Source organism: Haemaphysalis longicornis, unplaced genomic scaffold (genome assembly GCF_048455015.1).
Source record: "Haemaphysalis longicornis isolate Haplotype H1 unplaced genomic scaffold, Haemaphysalis longicornis Haplotype H1 scaffold_20, whole genome shotgun sequence".
Lineage (NCBI taxonomy): Eukaryota > Metazoa > Arthropoda > Arachnida > Ixodida > Ixodidae > Haemaphysalis > Haemaphysalis longicornis.
This window is the reverse complement of record NW_027526296.1, coordinates 3166595-3178977: the sequence shown is the minus strand read 5'-3', so window position 1 is coordinate 3178977 and position 12383 is coordinate 3166595.

Genomic DNA, 12383 nt, shown 5'->3' with positions numbered 1-12383 from the left:
ACTTCAGGAGCTGTTACGACTGAGCCCGTCGGTGGGCTTCGTCTCATCACTCCTCGTCTGTGCGGCGAAGCCACTACGTGCGCATTTCAAACACGCCCCATCGTGTCGGTGACTCAAGTTTTCACGTCTCGACAAAGCCCGGGTCAGACGCTTCGCTTTCGGCGCGTTTCAACTTCGACGGTTGCCGGCAAGGCGAGGCAAGTCTCAGCTCACTTCAAGGACACAGAGGCCCCGCGATCGCAGCGGAGTCCTCCTCTCTCCCCTCTCTCGGACTCAACATGCGCCGATGCTACCGACTGCTCACGAACTCTGGAAAGAGCGTTGTGTGTCTGTGACGTTCATTGCGTGTGCACAAATCTAGAGGGAACGCTGTTTTGACCGTTGCGCTTTTGGGTATAAATACGAGCCGCCCAAGCGCTGTAGATCATTGCTGTTTGAGCAGTGAATCCATGCTATCTCTCTGCTCGAGTCCTGTACTGTTACCTCGCCCGTCGGCGCATTGTTCTTTGGCTTCGGCTCACCTCTCGCTATGAAGTAAACAGTTACGCAAGCCTACAGCTTCTGCACTTCTTCATGACTGCAACGGCTGGCCGCTCGTCAGCCTTGCTGGTCGCAACAGATCCTACACAGAAAGGTTTTCACAGGAAAACGTAACAAACCACCAACCGGATTTGGAACTGGTTCGGAAGGTAACGAAACGGGTCACTGGCAAGGGCATAAAAACGGGTTTCCTGACGGCAACGCAATAGGCCCCGTGAATAGCATACAAATAACAAGAGAGTGATTGTGTCAGTGGCACGCACAGTCATAGACAAATGAAATGCGTACACGAAAATACGACGAAATACTGTACGTGTAGGTCCAATATTTGCGCGCTGATGGTATATTTGGGAAGTCACAATTCCCAACTTTGTTTTCCCAGCCAAGTTGTTTACCAAATCGTAATTTTTGGTGTCCGCAGTTGAAAATGCCTAGAAATTGACGAGTGCGCGCACGTAAGCGCGGGCCTCGCGGTCACCACCAGGCAGTTAGCAAAACCATGAAAATGCGTAGCGTTCATGTGTGCGTGCCTAGCAATGACCACCCAGTGTCCCATGCGCACGTTTGTCAAGCCAAGCATACCCACCCAGGGAGACTGGCCAAGAGTGCGGCGACCATCGGGCAGTTAGAATAGCCAAGAAAATGCCGAGCATCCAGTATCCCTGGCCGTCCAGTGTCCCGTCCAGTGTCCCTGGCGCACTTTTATTGAGCAAAGCATATCTACTAGGAGACTGGCCAGAAAGAAACCTTAAAGCTCCAGCGTTCGCCGTCATCGTGGCTACACTTGCTCGGAATGAGAAAGACTTCAGCGTTCGCCGTAATCCTGGCAATACTTAATTGCTCAGAACGTTTAGTCCCCCACCCGGATGGTCCGTTCCGGTACTCCCCAAGGACGAACTGCTAGGAGTCGCAGAAAAAAGAAAAAAACATTGGCACCAGCAGGGATCGAACCACCGACACCCGGAAATACACGCGAGGAATCCGACGCGATACCGCTAGACCACGCCGCCGGGTCTTTTTTTTTTGTAACACAACGTTTATTTACACAGATGTACATATATACATGATGCACAGACAAGCACGAGGCACTGCCGACGACAGACGTAAATACTGTCGCGACGGAAAGTTCAGTCACGACTCCAGCGAGTCTTCGGTAAGTCACAAAATACACAACGCATATCAGACTGTAGGTACAACGAAGGGTTCTAAAAGGAAACTATGACGGCGCAAAACACTGTAAAATCAAAAATGCTCAACAGAAAATGTTGTGAAAGTACTGTGTTAACATGTATATGTGTACCCTGGGTTGATGTAAAGGACGCATGATCGGTGAAAAACGACGTTGCGAAAACGCAGTGGTAGGACCACCCGCGAGTCAGAGCCGTTGGCAGCGACGCATTTCTTTTTCTTTGAAGTGCTGCAGGGCTTGGCACCCCATTTGCAGTGAGTCGCGCAGCTCGGAGTCGGCGTCTGGATCCCCCAGCGCGCTAACGGTCCATTCAACCTTTACCGTAAAGTGCCGCCAGGCAGGCTTTGGGCTCCTAGCGCACTCCACTGCGTCCACTCTAGCCCTCCACAGAGTGGAGCCAATGACGAGAGAGAGAGAGAGAGAGAGAGAGAAACTTTATTATTTGCAGTAGGTTTAAGGGGTCGGGGTAACCGCAGGCCTGGCGGCGACTAGCGTAGCCCTGTCCACGAGGGAGAGTTGTGTCCCTAGGTCAGAGCTACCCAGCGCCCCCTCCCACTGCTCGTCGGAGGAAATTAGAGGAAAAGGGTCTTTAGGGGCACGCAGTTTAGAAGTGCCTTGTTTTTGGTGGGTGTGCTCAGGCGCCGGAGATCTGACCACGACAGGTCCCATAGCTTAGCGAACGCAGTCTGCAGCTCGTCCCAGAAGACTGCTGCGGTTGGATGCAACGGTAGAGAATAATCAGGTGTACAGCGTGTAGTTCTGTGCATAACGCGACAGATCCATTGAATTTCTATCCGTGAATGTGAACGTGCCCGCGATTTGCACTTTGCGCTTCGCAAACTTTAGGGACTGTTGCTCAGTTTGATTTTAAGTACAGCCTCACAAACATACTTCTATCTCGTAAATAACAATCAACTCGTCGTCGCCTAGTTGAGGTAGGTAGCTGGGTGATCGGACGACTCATTTGTTTCCGCACAAATTCGCGCAAACTTTGTGTATTCTTAGTGTTCGATACATATGTTAAGTGCTCTATGTAACGTATGTGAAAAGTGTCGCCTGTGTGAGTATTAGAATAGGGAAACAGACCATATTTTCCTGCATCGGCGAAAGCAAATTCAGTGTTGCTTAGCCTGAATTCTTCAAGTTAGCGTCGCTAAACGATTGCGACTGGGAAATGCAAGCGGATTTCACAGCAGTTGCAGCATTGTCATAGCTTTAGTGCACAACGTAATTATGTACCCAGTGCAGAAGATAACTTTGAGACGCTTACGTGTAGCGAGCATTTTTATTTTGCAGTTGTCATCAGCAACTACTGCGTTTTTTCTCGTCTGTTAAACATGTACATATTCATTATGCTTAGGAATCCACGTTTGCTATTGTCACTACTTTTGTGTTACCGTTGACGCGCTTGAAATCTTTCATTGGGCGTTATTACCTCGCACGAATCGTATGCAACACAGCGTATATAACCTCACCGCGAAGCGTCTGGCCATCGCGCTTCGCCGCTCCTTGCCATACCCAGCGCTCTATTAACCCTAGGCGCTTTTCTTATAATTAACATTGATATTTTCTCCCGTGGCACCACCTAAAAGACCCACTCACTGCAATGACTTGTGTTTTGGAAATCTAAAACTGTTCACAGACATATGCGCGAAAGGGCAACGACGACGCCATTACAGGGGATTAACGACCATAACGACGCAGAAACGAGACTAACTGCATGCATTTCGTCTTCCAGTTACTCCTTATCGATCTGCAGGGACGAACAGTTAGTCTGCAATTGTGCACACGGCACATACTCTGCCGCTGATACTCCCCTTGAAGATGAACTAATGGCTGTATTTTAATGGCTGTAATGGCTGTAAGACTAATGGCTGTATTTTAGTCCCTATTTTAGTCCTTTTTGCCATAGAGTGTACTCATTTCTACGGCAGCAATTTCATCACTACCTATCAGATGTTAACTGGGATGATGTGCATCGGAAAACAAACCCTGACACGGCGCATGACACTTTTCTGTCCTTCATCACTGCTAGTTACAAAACGTTTTTCTTTCATACGCCCTTATCGAATAAAAAAGCCCGGAAACCACGCATTTCGAAGCATTCACTTCAATTAAATAAAAAAAAGCATGCCCTTTATCGGAACATTTTACGGGCAAGGTGACCTGCGCACGTTTTAAACTTTTCGTAATAAAGTCACAAGTTACTTGAGGCAAGCCAAACAAAATTACCTACACAATTTATTTAGCCCTGAAACATTAAGACGAGTGATTTAGTCTGGAAGAATAATAACACTTTACTTGGTCTTGAGCAAGATAATTCGACGGGCACTGAAGTAGCACAAAATGGGATATGTATGTCCGGTCAGCAGCTCGCGAATGCTTTCAATAACTCTTCCGCATTTGTTGGTTATAGCGATTACGACCAACGTTGTTTAGAATATATGGAACCAAGGAACTGTAAAAGTGCGTTCTTAGCGCCTACAAGAGAGCATGAAATTCATTCCACGTTTAGTTCACTCCCAAATAGCAAAGCACTTGGTGTATATGACGTGCAGATTGGGCCTGTCAAATACACAATCGATTGATTGTGTATTTCGTCGCGCACATTTGTGTATTTCGTCGCACATTTACAATCCTGTCTTTCAACATGGAATCTTTCCAGCCCGCATGCAGCTTGCAAAAGTCTGTATTGTATTTAAAGCGGGTGACAAGAATGACTTCTCGAATTACCGCCCAATATCTCTGCTGCCGGTTTTTGAAAAGGATTGAAAAAACTAATAAATGACCGAATGACTTCTTTTTTGTGACAAACATTCTGTAATAACGTGGCGGCCGCTTTTCTTATGGAGGCGAAAAGCAAGAACGCCCGTGTTTACAAGATTTCCGCGCACGTTACAGATCCCCAGGTGGTCAAAATTAATCCGGAGCCCTCCCCTATGGCGCACCTCATCGTCTGCGTTGCGTCGGCACGTTAAACCATACAATCAATCAATCAATCTATCATAACATACTTCAAATTCGGTTTCCGGAAAAATCTATCGACCGAGTCAGCTCTTCTAACGCAAAAAGAATTTATTTTAAACGCCTTTGAAGCTAAATTATTAACACTGGGTGTATTCGTAGACCTTTCAAAAGCATTCGATAGAATAAATCACGCGGCGCTGCTAAGAAAAGTTGTTCATTACGGCTTTAGGGGAGTTTTATTTGATTCAATCGTATCTTCACTTCCGCTGCCAAAACGTTGTTATTAACACGCATTTGTCCGACATTAAACCTATAACTGCCGGGGTTCCACAAGGTAGCATCCTTGAGCCACTACTTTTCATTCTATGCGTGAACGATGTAGTGAACATTGGCCCATCAGTCAAGTTCGTCAGCTATGCTGATGACACATTACTTCTAACTTGATTGATTGATTGTAGGGTTTAACGCGCCGACGCAACGCAGCCGATGAGGCGTGCCGTAGTGGAGTGCTGCAGATGAATTTTGACCACCTGGCGTTCTATAACGTGCGCCAAAAGCTCGTACACACGGGCGTTTTTGCTTTTCGCCTCCACCAGAAAAGCGGCCATCACGGCCGGGAATCGAACCCGCGTCCTCGTGCTCAGCAGCGCAATGCCTTAGCCACTGAGCCACCGCAGCGAATACTTCTAACTTGTAAATATAGTACAAGGCTATTGGTCGTAGCAAATCGCGCATTAAGTACACTGCATCGTTGTAGCGTATGCAATTCGTTAAACATAAATACCACTAAAACGAAGGCTGTACTTTTCAGACGGAAAAGCGGAAAAGAAAACGTTGATGGAGATTTTATGCTCGGTACGTCCAAAATAGATATAGCAAGTGACGCAAAAAAAACTTGGAGTGATATTTGAGGAACACCTGCTGTGGAATAGGCACATCGCAGCGATTTCAACAAACTTGGCGCGTATAACAGGGGTTCTTACAAGGCTGCGTTTCTATTTCGCAACGAGTGTTAAACTAATTTATATTCACTTTTTGTATCCAAACGAAAAAACTGCCAGTTGGCCTGGGGAAATACAACAATGTCAAAGATAGCAAAACTTCATATCTTACAAAAGAAAGCTGGGAGAGGTATCTCAAAAGTGGTTGCATGATGCTCACACTGCCCCCATTTTTAAAGAACTTTGTATCCGCGCTGTTCCACATTGGCATATTGACACGCTTCTCAAGGGTTACTACGCAGGAATGAAGCGTAACAACATTATTATCGATCAATTATCAATTATGAAACGAAACTGTCCTGTTCACCGTACTCGCCATGCTGAAACATGGGGGATTCCCCATACACGCACGAATGGTGGTCGCCAGTTGCTCTCCTTTGCACTGCCGTCACTACTGAACTCGCTGGGTCCGTAGATATCCCTTGTGTAAACTGCCATTATAGAGGAGTCCTTATTTTCTCTGTCTGACGTTTGTCTTCGCGCATGTGCTGATCAAGAATCCTTGCTGTATAAAGCTTAAACCCTGTATATAAGTTTATTACCGTTTCACAGATATGTAAATTTTTTCTGTACATTGCTACGTAAGGGGTACAGACCCTGTCAAGCCTTCTTTCTCCGGCTTTCTGTCTGTGTCCCTGGTATCTGCGCTGTTGATACCAAATAAAGAGGGAATGATTGACCGATAGCGTACGCCCCTCCAAAGTGGTGTCCAATTATTATCACTTTCAAACAAATGAAAGAAGCTCACACTTATAGCAACAATATTGGAGTAAAGGTTCTTGCGGCAGCGAAGAAGAAGCAAATCGACTGCAGTCGTGGACTTGAGACTACTGTGATGGTCGTGAAGGTTGCGTACAGCTTCGCTACCTTCACGTCTTTGTGAGCTTCCTTCAGTTAAGGCTGAAAGTCGGGCTAGTTGGTGTGGATTTAGAACCATTTTACCAGCGAAAAAAGGAGAGTGACCTAGAAAGAAGTAGATGGGACAATCAATATTTTGACTTGCATGGAAAGATGTCACGCTATTTGTGTGTTCTGGTTTACATTCTCGTGCTCAAGTTTTATTTGTCCATGACGGTACATCTCCCGTCACGAGTGCAAAATATTTTACAGTGAACTGTATATGTCTCAGTTTAGTCAAAAGCGTGCGCGGAAGAACCGGTGTAGAAAGAAAATTTTTACGAGGGAGTATGGTTACAGGAGACGGCTGTAGCGTTTGGTTCATCGGAACCACCCGGAAACAAAATTTTTTATTTGCCATAGAATGACCGTTGGCATGTAAATAACCTATTTACAGATAGAGATGGGAGGAAAGCAAGAATGAAGCGGTGGTGGTGACCCAGAGCCACCGGTAGAGGTCGGGAGGTCGTCCAGGATGGATGCCTGTGCATATAAGGTGTCGAATTCTGGCTGAGTCTAGTGAAGGACACGCCCTTAATATATGATCAGCATCAGCTTGTTCGGCAGGAGCTGTGCAGAAGGGGCAGGTGTCATCGTACGGGGCATGGTAGTGTGGCGGCCACGCCTTGGTCACAGCAAGTGAGAGCGCCACACCAACGTGGTCTGCGCTGCAAAACCTCTTTCCAGCGAGTAAGTGTAAACGAAATTTAGCTGCTAAGACGACTCTTTCATCACGCGGAGGGTCAATTACTTGTCTTAATTAGTGAGTTCGCAGAAAAGTTGTAAACGTTGAAGAATTCACAGCGTTGCAGTTTTGTCAATTTTGTTTTGATGCTCTAAGCTATGTTCCACAGCATACTCTAGGAAATACGTTTTACATTCCCTCGTTGCGATGTCTATGGTGTTAGCCAACCTCAAATGTGCGGTACGGCAATACGACGTTTATAAATGCCCCTTGTACGCTGTTCATGCCGCAGCCGATGAGAAAGCAGCAGAAAGAGGGAGATGCCATTGATAATCAACAGTGTTTCAATCGCATAACAAAGCAGTTGTGATCGCACAATGATCGCAACAGTCAAGAAGGGTGTGAAGTTTCCGCCAAAACAAAAAGTTATTCAGCCTTTAGTAGTGCTTCCAAATACATTCCCTTCTTTGAACAACCCGAGACTGGAATGTTCTGCCCGGTCGCACCACCTAGAGTACTCTCTCCGACGTATTATGTATGCGGTATTTCTCAAATTTTATTTTGTAATCGTCTGGGGTGATGCCTCATAATGCCGCTGCAATAATGAACAAATACTAGATATGAACAATCATGCACACTGCGGGCGTTCCACCTTGTTAGCAGTGCTTACATTTTGCGTGAATCGTGCATAGCGTATAGTAAACTTTTGCAGCGTACGATGCGCCATTAAACAACCACCCTGAGTGAGAGTAAACTTTCCCCTCTAACTGGCTCCCATATCGGGTTAGCACGACGGCGCAAACAAGGAGGACGTAAAACAGACACGCGCGCGGTTGTGTGTTCCGTCTAGTGCACGCCAATCTCCCGATCGAGCCTTTTGTTTGCGCAGTCGCACTCAAGCCATGGAATATTGCCGCGAACCTTGGCCTGAGGTTCATTTGTTTATTTTATTTCTGCTGGCTGATTGACGCGCTTGGCTTTTTATACTGTCTTTCAGGAGCAGCCCCAGGTTATTCTGTATTTCATTATGCTGCGCTTGGCAATCTTCTTTGCTATCCCGTATGTAATCCATTTTTTAAATTTACTTAATCTGTCCTAGGTTTATCGACAATGCTCTTGATATAATGCATCGCTGGCACTAACGTCAGCGAAGCTGCCATGCTTGTGACCCACAGTCACGGCACTGTACATGGTATACTGCATCTATGGGAGTGCTGAAGAAGCTGGAAGTGAGTCACAATAAAAGCTTGTAATGAGGTAATGTGCGAAATTTCTATAGAATTTCTCTGGAAAGGATTGCTACACTTCAATAAATACGTGCAGATAAATAGATTCAACGACGCTCAACAGCGCACGTTCCTTTGTTGACTGCTTCTTCGACATTTCGGCTTCTCTTCTAGGTCATTTAGGAACTCAAGTTCGCGCCAATAAAATTTTTTTTACAACAAGAACACGCGGGTTTGATTCCGGGTGTGGTGACTGGGTTTCTGATGGCGAAAAGATTTCGGCGCACCTCAAAGATTTCCACATGGTCAAAAATAATCCGGAGTCCTTCACTATGCGGTGCGCCTCGTAGCCAAGGTTGGCTTCGGCGCGTTAAGCTCCTTAATATGAATTTGAATTACTGCTATAACCTGGAGTCGTCCTTGACTACGACTTCCAGAGAATGGTACTGTTGTCAAGACCACATGATGTTGGCGAATATTTCGTTGCTTCACACCCATGGGTGTACCCTATTCAGACAGCCTGAATTGTTTAATGCAAGATATGTGTATTGTGCAATGCTTTTTGTTGCAGATGGTTTCTTGTCTCATTTTCACATCATTATAGGGATGTGACGATCGCAAATATTTAGACCTATCTGTCGCTTTTTTTAAGAATCCGTGAGCTGTTAACTCTTTTTGATCCCTTGCATTTTTCTTCCCCATGCCGACGTTCCGCTCGCACGGGCTGTTTATAGGAATGCTAATTCTCCAATATTTCCATCGAATTGAAAGTTTTCCCGCCACAACATTGTGCGGGCTTGTGCTGTTGTGTCCTTGCTGTCGTTATAAGCCCTCAGATATCGCGTACTGTTAAGCATTCCCTTGTGCTGTAGAGCTGTGGAAATTGCGGAGGCGCATCACCTACGTGTAGTGTGCCACGTGTGTGCTGATGACAGTGATGTGAGTGCGCGACGAACGGAGAGAGGGACGGCGGCCCCTTACGTGTGGTGTGCTCCGTGCGTGGTTGTGACGATGCACAGTGAGCGCGCAGCGAAAGCGTGTCTGAGCATGCGAATAGCTACCCCGCCTCGCGTTAAAGGGGCCCTGCAACACTTTCTTCAACTTTTTCCTAAATCTTAAACGTTCGCAGAACGTAGTCAACGAACACACCCAGTACTTAGTTGAGGGGTCGCAAAGTACCTCGGCAATGAAATTACTAGTCTACGACCACCAGATAACCTAGAAACGTGCTCAAAACACTTCTCTCTCTTTTCAGCTGCCTTTGCGTTCTTCGACCGCTGAAGTTACGTCATTCCAGCGGTGCAGCGGCTATTGGCCGGCTTTCCTTCGGTTGCAGGAAGGAAGGCATTCGATGGCCACTTTAAAAGAAAAAAAGCCGCGAGAGCAAAGCAGAAACAGAAGGCGTATCTGGTCCGACGAGCGAATCACGCAGTGCCGCTTCGCGCTGGCGATAACTATATAGCTTTCGCACTGCTTCTGGACACGAAGGAAAAAGTGAAGGCGTTTATTGGAAGCGTTGCAGAGTCCCTTTAAAGCGGCTCTCATGAGCACGGCCAGGGAGAGACGGAAGAGCACGACCAGGATGGGAGCTACGAGGGCCAGTCGACCGCAACCATGACTCTGCCAGCAGGTACTAAACAGCACTTTTAGTAAGCGCACACGGCGCAGCTTTCGACAACGGAATCGGACATCATCATGAGGATAATGGGAAGCGCAGTTTAATTTTTTTCACAAGCATTGCAGAGTTATTACTGTCGCGTTTGTCCCATGACCATTCCGTAATTTACCATATGTTTCTGCACGTGTTGTTTGTTGTTATTCCGAAATAAACTTGTGGTTTACGTTTCTTGCTTGTCGGCATTGTTTCGTCTGGTGGAATCAGGTTTTCCAGCCCTTCGGACTCGAAGGTGGTTCCTTCAATATCAATGTATCCATATTTTACGGTGTCCAGCTAGGGGACAAAACTTTTACTCGTCTGTGCAGGTCGGTATTGTTGTTAGAAAATGTCACCAAGAAGTTATCAGCTGGGTAATTCCACGACAAACTTCTCAGGTCTGGCGCGCGACCCTCTACAATTTTTCTGAAAAAAATCTCTGTTTATTATCGCGTTCCAGAAAAGGTCTGGTTATAATGTTGTGTGTGAAAAAAAAATTTTACTCCGCGCGACAACCCTTTAAAGACACGGTGCTTGTCAAAACTGGGTCAAGCTTGTAAATTTTTTAAACAACCTGGACACGGTAAAAAGGGGAAACTAAAGTCATGGCACATTGTGTCCTATCAGATTTGTTATTTATCGCATTATATTGCGCAGCGGGTTAAGGCCAATCCGACGTTAGAAACGGTCCTGGGGCGCTATTCCAGAAGGCCTGAGTTCGGCGTACTCCCGAGTTTCCAGCTGCTTGGGTTATGAAAGTAGACATAGTGGAGCATTCGATACACCTCGAGCGAAACCGCCAGAATCGCGCGCAGCACGCCTGCCATATTCAGCGCGCTGTATTGCGACCGCTTACGTTGATAAAGTAATGGCTTGTGATATCTTCCGCATGCAGCACAATCTCAAATCGATCTGCAATACCCATTCCCTAGCATAAACTAGATAACCCCACGGGAAGTCCCCAGCCTGGCTGTTGGCCCCGCCCGGCGTGGGGCGCTCCGTTTTTCTTGGTGTTCTGTTCTTCCACTAAATTATATTTACTACTTTGCTTTAGGGTAGACCCAGTGCAGCTCTGAGCAAGCACAAACCAAGTAAGCAAGGGAGTTCACTGTAGCGAACGGAACGAGCCCTGCTCTAGACCATCAAATATGGCTTTTGTTTACGGCCAGGTTGAATGTGCACGGCGGGCGCTTATCAGAAATCGCCCCAATTCAGGGTGTCAAGAGCGTGTTTGAGCGTTGGCGAGTGCGTTTTAGACGTTTAAGTTGTGTCATTTGTCATCGACTGTGTTTTCACGAAGTAGGAAGAATGCTCCCGTGGGATAATCGTGTCGTCTTGGCCGCATCGGCTCAGACAAGAGTGAACCCCAGTTCGGACCGACCACCCCCGCTTGACTGTGACACCATTGCCTCACGGTGGCCTGGAGACTTCATTTTTGTTTGTTGCTAAGTTCTTGTTGCTGCTAGTGGGCATCAAATGACTTCATGGCTACGACACTACGCCATCGATAAACTCGATGCCATGGGTTGGTGTAGCTTCGGTCACTACGCCCCACCTACGAATGGGCTGGGTGGGTTTGATTAACGTTACAACTCTGAGAAAACTCGGGAATGGTTTTGCACGACCGAGCTGAACTCGTGACGCTCGTGGCGGCCGCTGCTTCGGCGTGGTTTCTTGTTCATGGTCGCCGTAGCTGACATGTTTCTACCCCGACAGCTCTCTTAAACGGAGGAGGAATTCGAGCCCGTTTTTATCTATACAAATGTACTGTGCGTTGGCTGTGCAGTCATCTGGGGACCGACCCCCGTTTGCGACGACTTCGAGGCAGCTTTCACTCGATGACCGTAGGAGCAAGTGTTGTGTGCGCTGGGGTTTTACACGACGGGCAGCTCCCAAAGGAAGCATTGGTAGCGACCGCACCATCGACCGCCACCAGTCGACGCCCGGCGTGGGCGCAATATGATCACTGGAGACGAGTTTCACTGACTTCGCCTTTATTTTAGGTGGTTCGTGGAACATGGCTTCCGCAGGGTCTACCGCGAATCTATCCGTCGGTAGCCGGAGTGTGCGCTCTAGTTATCGTCTGCTCGCAAAACAATTTCGAAGGAGGCGTTGCATGACCGTGTGTTTCATTAGTCGTCAGCGCAGCAGAGGGGTTGCGTGTCGCACATTTTTAAGTGCGAATGCACTTCTTAAGCGAGCCTGAATCGTCCGCCGCCGTAGT